This window comes from Ammospiza caudacuta, chromosome 9 (assembly GCF_027887145.1).
Source record: "Ammospiza caudacuta isolate bAmmCau1 chromosome 9, bAmmCau1.pri, whole genome shotgun sequence".
In the NCBI taxonomy this organism is placed as follows: Eukaryota; Metazoa; Chordata; class Aves; order Passeriformes; family Passerellidae; genus Ammospiza; species Ammospiza caudacuta.
In genome coordinates, this window is record NC_080601.1 from 9,563,401 (window position 1) to 9,572,005 (window position 8,605).

At 42.3% G+C, this 8,605-nt stretch overlaps 1 long non-coding RNA gene across 1 annotated transcript in view; it reads left to right on the forward strand.

Annotated features, from left to right (window-relative positions):
- Positions 1 to 8,167, forward strand: part of LOC131561261 (uncharacterized) — a 46,259-nt gene extending 38,092 nt beyond the window's left edge. The window contains exon 3 of the long non-coding RNA XR_009275056.1: positions 8,010 to 8,167. This is a non-coding gene — a long non-coding RNA (uncharacterized LOC131561261). The remainder of the gene's footprint in view (positions 1 to 8,009) is intronic.
- Positions 8,168 to 8,605: the final 438 nt, after the last annotated feature.

Below are 8,605 nucleotides of genomic sequence, written 5' to 3' on the forward strand. Positions count from 1 at the left end.
CCCTGGGCAACACAGCATGAATGCTCTCCATGGGGGTGTGCAAAATGCCTGAAGGTAGAGGTTAAACCCCTGTGGGGAACTCTGAGCACAAGTGACTCTTTTCTTCTGCTTTATTTCCTAAACAGCATCATTTAGAGAAGGTGTCCCTTGTTTCTCTAGGAAATTGTGTCTTCTGGCATGGAGATTTTTTTTTAAGGGTAGGCAAATATCGTGAGCATTCATTCTAAATGTGCTGGGTTTATTTTTAGACATGGGGCATTAATGAAACAAAAATATTTTTCAAATGAATGAAAACACTCTTCCTCTTAAATGATATGCAATGTACTAGTTTAGATTAATACCATGAAGGAAAACAAAAAACCAGCAAAAAGCATTTCTAATTGGTCTTCTGGACACTTGAATATGAGATGGAATTAAGTGCTCCAGAATATTTTTAAAGGATAATGCTGCTGTTTTCTGATTGTACTTTGTATTTGTCCACAATGACTTGTTTGTCTGTTTGGCAAAACCACATCTAATGGCCTGTGAATCAAGCCCTCTGGTAGACCTGCAGTGTTTCCTGAAAGTGCACACATGAGGAGTCTCCCAGGGACTCTGTGCTCCATGTTTTCTCAGAAAACAAGCTCTACCAGTGTGACTTTTTGAAGAAGAAAAATTCTCAGGTTAAAATAAGGCTCTTTTCATCTCCTTGGAGGGTAGGTCCTTCCCCTGTCTTGTTTTTGAGTCTGGTGCCTCCTATGTTACAGCCTCCAGCCCACTTCTCTGTGTCCTCAGGCAAGCCACCATCTCTCCATCACCACTGAGACTTCAGGGTGCTCCCTGTTCTTCCAAGGAATGGTATCCCAAGCCCTCAGGGTGTTGAATTGTCTCTGTTCTCTGTCATGCTCCTTCTCCAAATTGTGGGGGCCTTGAGCTCTCTGAGGAGGGACAAGTCCCCTCTCTTCACAGAGGATCTGTAGTGTGAGAGTTAGGGCAAAGCAAATTGGCAGCTCCCCCTCCATTACCTCTACATCCAGCTGGGACAGAGCTGGGCCACTACATTTGATAATGTGGAATACTCCCTCTTTTGCAGAATGACTGTTTAATGCATTTTTAGAGCTGAATTTTGGAGCCTCCCTGAAGTTAGGGCATGGAAAAGTGATAGGAGTGAAGATGACAGCCTGGTAATGCCATGGCAGTTGTGTTGTCTTGTATATTGCCCCTTTGTATTGAGAGATCATGAAACTTGCATCTGGCAGGGGGGAGGCAGTAAATACTAATTGAATACAAATTGTTGTCAATTCACTGTAGAAACTTGAAACAACTTAGTAATATCCAGCTGCACAAAGTTGTTTCTTTGCAAGTTTATTTACATTTGTTTTATAGTCAGAAGCATGAGGAAGTGCACTGTGGAAGGCAACCAGAGCAACTCAATCTGCTGGTATGGGTTGAAGTGCCTAGACAGTAAAATTGCATTTCTGTTTTTTCTCTAAATAATTGAAAGGGGGAAAACCCTAACATCTTTGTCTGTAAAAACTTAGTTTATATGAAGGAAAGTTTACACAGCTTGTAGAGAATTAATTTGTAGGAAATGAAACCTCTGTATCTACTTCATCTTATATACATGGTCACCATCTCATTCCAAATCATACCACCACTTGGGTTAAAACTTTAGAGTTATCAGGAAGATTTCAGGTTTCAGAAAGAAATGCTTTTAATCTTAGATTGATCAAAAGTTAGAAAGAAGAAATATTTAATCTTACTTTATAGATTTTTAGAAGAGCTTGAATTAGTTTATCAGTAATTCTGCTCTTTGTTGTGGGACAAAATTAATATTGGTGCCACCAATATTAGGTGCAGCTAGGAGCCCATTTTGTGCTGGCCTTGCTCTGGTAAAGGTGGGTAAGAGTTACATTGGTCTCAGCTGGCAGCAGCCCTGCTGCTGAGTTTGGGACATGGATGCTGTAGGGATGCTCAACTGTGCTGGGCAGGAATGGGGAGGCATGGCCAATTTGTGGCCATGGGAACTGGGGGAGCTGTCAGTGTCACAGGAAAGCAGCATCAAAGTGATGGCCTGGGCTCTGTCTGCTGCTTCCCACCAGCTAGCAGAGGGTCAGGAGAAAGCCAAACTTCCCAGTCAAAGCTGAAAGGGAAGCTTAGAGTGTCTGAGGTCACTTTAAGAATGTAAAGAAGACAGACTCCTGAATGAACTTTTTATATCCTCTGATCCTCTGCCTCTGCACATCCTGCTCCCGTGGGCAGTGGGAATGACAAAAGCCTGAACTGTACTTGTAGTATTTTTAGTTCAGGCTGCAGTAAGAGGTGCTGGACATTTTATGGGAGAGCACATTTCCATGTGCCTTCAAAAACATTTGTTTTTATCCATAAGGCTTGGGCAGATGCCAGCTGCCATCTAAAGCCTCTGTGTAGGTGCAGCAGTTAGCTGAAGCAGGTATACAAGAACAAGGTACCTAAACTAAAACTGCATCCAAGGGCACTTGAAATCTGTGGCCAGTGAAGATGTTTTGGTGAATGTGCAACCCTTCTCGAGGTGCAGAGGAGGAGTCAATGAATCCAGGGGTTCAGGTGCACAGTCAGAAGTGGCTCTGTGTGGTTTTGGGAAGCTCCTGGGCTGCATGATGCCACAAGGCCTTGGCACTGATGCCATGTGGGACTCTGAGCAGTTGCCAGTATCCTCCAGCCCTCCTGTAGTGCCAAGTGAAACCTCCTGTTAGTAAAAACCTTCTTTACACCTGGAAGTAAAACTCCAGTGGGTTCATGTGATAAACAGGAAGGAAACAAAAGTGCCATTTCAGTGTTTTCACTAGATTTCCCTTGTCTTCCCAGGGAGTTTAAGTGCTTCCTTAGGCTTCCTTGGCCTCTGAAGCTCTCCTGGCCTTCCTTGTTTAGCCTGGCACAGCTTGAAGTTTTCCACTGAACCATTACCAGGCACTCATGGTAGCATCCACTCCCCCCACTCCATTTCCCTCCCATCCCCAAGCTGTAGATGTCTTTTAAAGCCAAAGCAAGAGCAATGATAAATAAATAGTGCAACCCAGGATTCCTGTGAGAGAGAAGGATACAGACTCAGAAATAATAAGGGTCATAAACATAAAGGAAAGGCAAACAGGAAATAATGGGGGGTACAGGTCGAGACACAGCAGGGGTTGGATGTGACTGGGACGTGGAAGTGGCAGCCACACTGCCAGCTGGTGGCTCTCAGAGCTGGCATTCTCTGACCCAGGTTGCAGTGGGTCATGGTACTCTTGTTTCATGGCCTCTGAGTGCTGGGGGCCCATGTGCCAGAGAAGTCCCTGTGGTGCTGCTGTGCTGCCCCAAAGGATCACCCCAAAGGCACAGTCAAGAGGTGCAGGCAGTCCCACATGGAGACTTGTTCTCCTGCAGACCGTGCTGGAGGTCTGCCATGGAGTCAGTCCAGCACATCTAATGAATACTGAATTCACTGCATTTTCTAAAGAAGAAAAAAAAAATTAGATTTATTTTCAAGATGGATCATCATGTCTTTAACTTTTTTTCTTTTTTTTTAAATAAAGACCAGTGCATAGCAGGAGGGAACCTCTGCCACAAAAAATCAATATCAATTACTACCCTGTAAAAGACTAGGCATGCACGCTCGCTGTGGCAATGCCCAAACCAAATCCCCTTTGTGCAGGGAGTACTTAGCTCTTTCATAGCATTTGTGGCTGTAGTGGTGGTTGAGCTATTACAGGAACAATTGATGAGGCTAGCTGACGTCAGTACTTGACAAGAACTTCCTGTTTTAGAAGTAAAAATAAAAATGGGTATCTTTAAAAATATAATTTAAGGTAATCAGAATGCCATATAATAAGAACTCTGTTGCACATAATTGGTGCTCTCTCTCATTTGGCATTGCAGTTTGTCTGTATTCAATTTCCTCACATGGTGTGATTATTGCTTTTGATTATTACTATCTACATCTAATGACAAGTAAACTTCTGTTTTTTTTCCTCAATCCTTTCAAAATGACCTTGTGCCATTCTGCATTTAAGGGGAAAAATACACATGTACCTGGCTGGGCAGCATCATAGATAAATTTTGCAGTCACAGGTTGCTACTTCAGTCAGTATTCATGCTGGTTGGTTGGTTGGTTGACTTTGGTGAGCAGCTGTATGTGAGCACAAGCAAAGACACAGAATTTCACCTCAGAGGTAAATTTCTTGTACTGCACTGGCACTTTAGTGTTTCAGGGTTAGTGGTTTTATGTCAAGGTCAGGCTGCAAATCAGCATTTTAGACTGAGCACCAGAGTCCCCATCTTTATCTCCTAATCTTATGTGCCGTCCAGTATTTCCGTGGATCTCCTGAACTATTCTGCAAAACTCAGTACAATACTTGAAACCCAAATATTACCATGTAACATTGCAGGGACTATATAAAAGCTCACAGAAGCATGGGTTGAAAGGAAGGTTTTGAACACTTCCAGTTAAAGGTTAAAGAGCCTTTCAAGCTGTAAAAAAAACAATCTTTTGTCCTTGTCCCCAGTCATGGCAGAGCTCCCTTTGCTTGGCCACTCAGGGGTGGTGTTAGAAGAACAGGGAAAGTAAGGGAGTGACAACCTTGGATGGGCATGGATGTGAGCTCCTCTCACCTGCCTCAGCTCAGGTGGGAATTTTGGAGGCACCACAGAGCTTTCCCCTGGTGCTGGCTGCAAAGGCAGCATGGTATTTTGCTTCTCCAAAGGCAGGCTGACCTCTCTGTTGCCCTATGGGTTTGGGCAGGAGAGAGTTTCTTTTCCAACCTCCCTTCCCCAGAACGCTCTTCCCCCACAGCCCTCCATCGTGGCATTAGCTGCTTGTGTTATCACAGTTCGCCCCCAGTTAATCTGTTCCTTGGCTCTCTGTCCAGGGAATATTAATTTGAAAAAGAGGATCATCAACTTTAACAGCTTTTCTTTTCTGTGCCAGCTGCTGTAATTTCTCCTGTCACCTCTGAGGATTTTTCACTCAATAGTGAGACCAAGAGCTGTGCAGAAAATGCAGGGAAGTTCTCCGTTTAAAATGGGCTCTGCTCAAGGAATGCTCCCCCTCCCCAGGCAAAGGCTGAATTCTCTCCTCGGGTGTGTAGAGAGGGCCAGCTGAAATGTGCATATCTAAGTACCATACTTTTCTGAATGTTGACTCTTACAAGATTTTTGATGAGATTACTAGATGACCTCTTAAAGCCCTTTCCCACCCAATTATTTATTATTCTGGGTCGCTGTAAGATTTCATAATGGCTCCTTTATGACTCCTTACATAGTTTACTTGCTATTGAAGTTAAATGAATTGCTTAGTAAATTCCTGGATGCCCCTTTTTATAACTCAATTGAGTGCTGTATTTTGTGGCTCTGAAATCCTCTGGCACCTCATCTGTTCTCCATGAACTTTCAAAAATCACTGCTGAAGGTATCACACTTCCCTCTGCTAGCTCTGTTAGCAATCTCTGATGCTTGTCATTCGGTCCCATGGGTTTATAAATACTTGCCCAGGAATTCTTTTCATCTTTCCTTTTGATTTACTCATGATTCAACCAAATTGTCTGTAGAATCCAATCCTCAAAGTTGTTCCCCCGCCAATCCTGGCCTGTAAAAAGGCAGCAGTGATTGTGTAGAGACCTCAGTTTCCCAGTGTAGGAGAAGTGCTCTTGGTTAAGGCTGTCAGCTAAGACCCAGAAATACTAATTGCTGCTGTACATCAAGCAGCTTTCCTGCTCATGATTGCTAACAACACATTGGTCAGATAGCACACAAATTATTCTTCTATAAAGGAAAGTTGTTCATGAACCAAAAAAATATTTGGTCTGAATATCAAGACTGTCAGTACTTGAAGAACTGACTGCTCTGACCACATCTGATTTGATAATTTTGCTTCAAAATTCAGGTTCCATCAGGTCATCAGCACATCAAGTGGGCTATAACAAAATGTGATTAGGCAAGTTATTGTCACAATTGGAAGAATACCAATTTTTTATCCACTGATAAAAAAATGTCCTGAATTCCCTCAACATGAACACTGATAGTGATATAAATCTGATAAAATCTTTAGTGAACTGGGCTTAGTAAGGAATATGTAAGCAAAAATTCCCTTGAAAGTGTGAACAATCTTAAGTAATTTGGCAAAAACTGTAATAAAATAAATAATTATTCAGATAAGTTTTACATGGTTACCATATGCCACAAGCTAATGTGTAATTGAATTTAGATGAAGGAAATTTCCATTATATAAAGGTACATTTAAGCAGATGAGAAACAAATTTAGTAGCAATCAAAAAATTATATTAAAAAATGAAATAATTTCTAGTTATCAGGGGCACTTTTGTTGAGGGAATCCTGTGACAATAAGCCATATGGACCAATCATATTTCTGACTATGTGCTGGTATCAAAACACTCTGGCCTGTAGCAGAAGCTGTTTAGCTCTGCTGAAAACCCTTCCTGCACGTTTACAGTCAGAAAATCTTCCATGTGATCTGGAGAAGAAAGGCACTGAGGTCCTGATTCCACGCACACGCATATGTTTACACCCATGAATTAGAGTGGGAACATTCATGTGCAGAAAGCTGAGCATATGTGTTAATCTTTGCAGGACTGACATGCCCAGTCCTGATACAGATCCTTGATGGAGCTTGCTTTCCTGCCAAGTGTTTATCCTAAGCTCCAAATGGGCCAGTCCTCCCTCACGGCAGGGTGTGAGCTTCCCCCACAGCAAGATCTGCCTGCAGAGAGATTTCCCACAGCAGTTCCAAAAATATGTCCTCAGGAGAATACTTTTCCCTACCTTCTGCAAGTCTCAGCCCATGTGACATTCAAACTTTTTTCTTATGTTGCATCCCTCCTTTATTGTAGAAAACATCACTGGCTGGTTTTTTCCCTTTCAGGCTTTTCCAGAGACTTGCTCTTCTATTTCAGTAGCTTATCAGTGCAGTTGATCTCCACCTATGGATAAAAGGAGCAGTGGAGTTTAATGTATCCATCCATCGTTTCAGACCTCAAATTTTACTTTAAAATTGGCAAGAATGGGGTAGGACTTGTATAGAGATAACCAACACTCGTGTAACCAAATATTATTTCAGCTTCTGCACTCCAATAGTTACAAGTGGCAATAACTAGATTATTAGATTTCACCAAACACAGGCAGTATTTTGATGTGTGGGTGTCAGTTGAAAAATAGACCATGATCTTTAGAAGAGCCCATGCTGTGATATTTCTGAATAGTCTGAATCCACACCGTCTTTGAGCTCTGCTCCTGTGATCACAGCTCTGTCCCTGTCCTCCCTGATGTGTCCCTTCTCTTTGAATAATTTTATTGTGAGAAATCCTGTTGAGTAACAAACAATATTTTGCTGAGATCTTCAAGTAAAGCACTCATCATTTTCTCTCCTTCTTCCTCCCCCACACTTTCATTTGCTTTCACACTTGTAAATGTCCCTTCTACAGCTGATCACTTACTGTTAAATATAAAATAATGGAAATCTAGCTGGTAGATTTTCCTGAGAGAGATTATAGGTTCTTAAACAAAACCATTGCATCCAAAGACCATACTGAGTGACTGATGCACAACTTCACCAACTGGTGTTTACAGCTGAAATATTGCTGCAACGTTTGCTGTGTATGTGAACAACAACAAACTTTCCATTGTGTATGTAAACAAAATCCTCTGCAATCCTTTGCATCTGTACAACAGACACCAGGGAACATCCACATTCATGAAGGTAATGGAACATTTTTTCAGTTAACCATTTAAATGGTACTTAGTAGAAAAGCTGAACTGAAATCCAGGCACAAGGGTTTTCTAAACAGGGTGATAATAGAAATTCTGCAATGTACTCAAACCTAGGTCATTTGTATTCCTAGAAGCATCACAGTTTTCTGAGCTTCCTGAAAGTGTGATGTGTATCTCTGTTTCCCACATACATTACTCCATAGACATAAGTCATCTGTTAAAACAGGCTCTATAAGAATCCAAGAAGTGCCTCTGTATCTACTGTGTTTGTTTTGGCATTTGTGCTCTAGGCAGATGCACAGGAGGAGGGGGTGATGGCTGTCCAAGGGCCCTGTGACACTTGGGGACAAGGAAGTAAAATCAAGACATTTGTGATGTAAAAGTCTGCTCTCCCAGTCCTCTCATCTTTTATAAAGACAAATGGATCACAAAATCTGGATGACAGGAATAACCAGGTATGTGTCTGTGTTATGTGCATCCACATGGCTTCAGCCCCAGGACCTTTGCTTTGGCACCTCCAGGAGCTTTTCTGCTGTGTTATTAAGCAGCACAGCACAATGGTTACTTTCACAGTAATCACAGTAAAAGAAGAAGCACGTGTAGGACACACAAAATTGCAGCCCTGACCCTGGGGGCCATTTGTCCAAGCCAAAGAGACAGTGCTGGGATGAGGATGTGCAGTAGCATGTTTTGGAGTGCTTTGCTAGCAGCTAAAGTCAAACTCTTCTGTTGTGGATTGCTCAAGGAACACACTGCCCAAAGCCAGGTATAAGTCTGCTGCTTAGCCCAGGATCTTTCCCTTGGGGTGTAGGCATTGGTATAGTTAACAGGTAAATGTCACACAGGGACCAAAGAGGAGGAATTCTCAGAGTATTGTGTTTTTAAT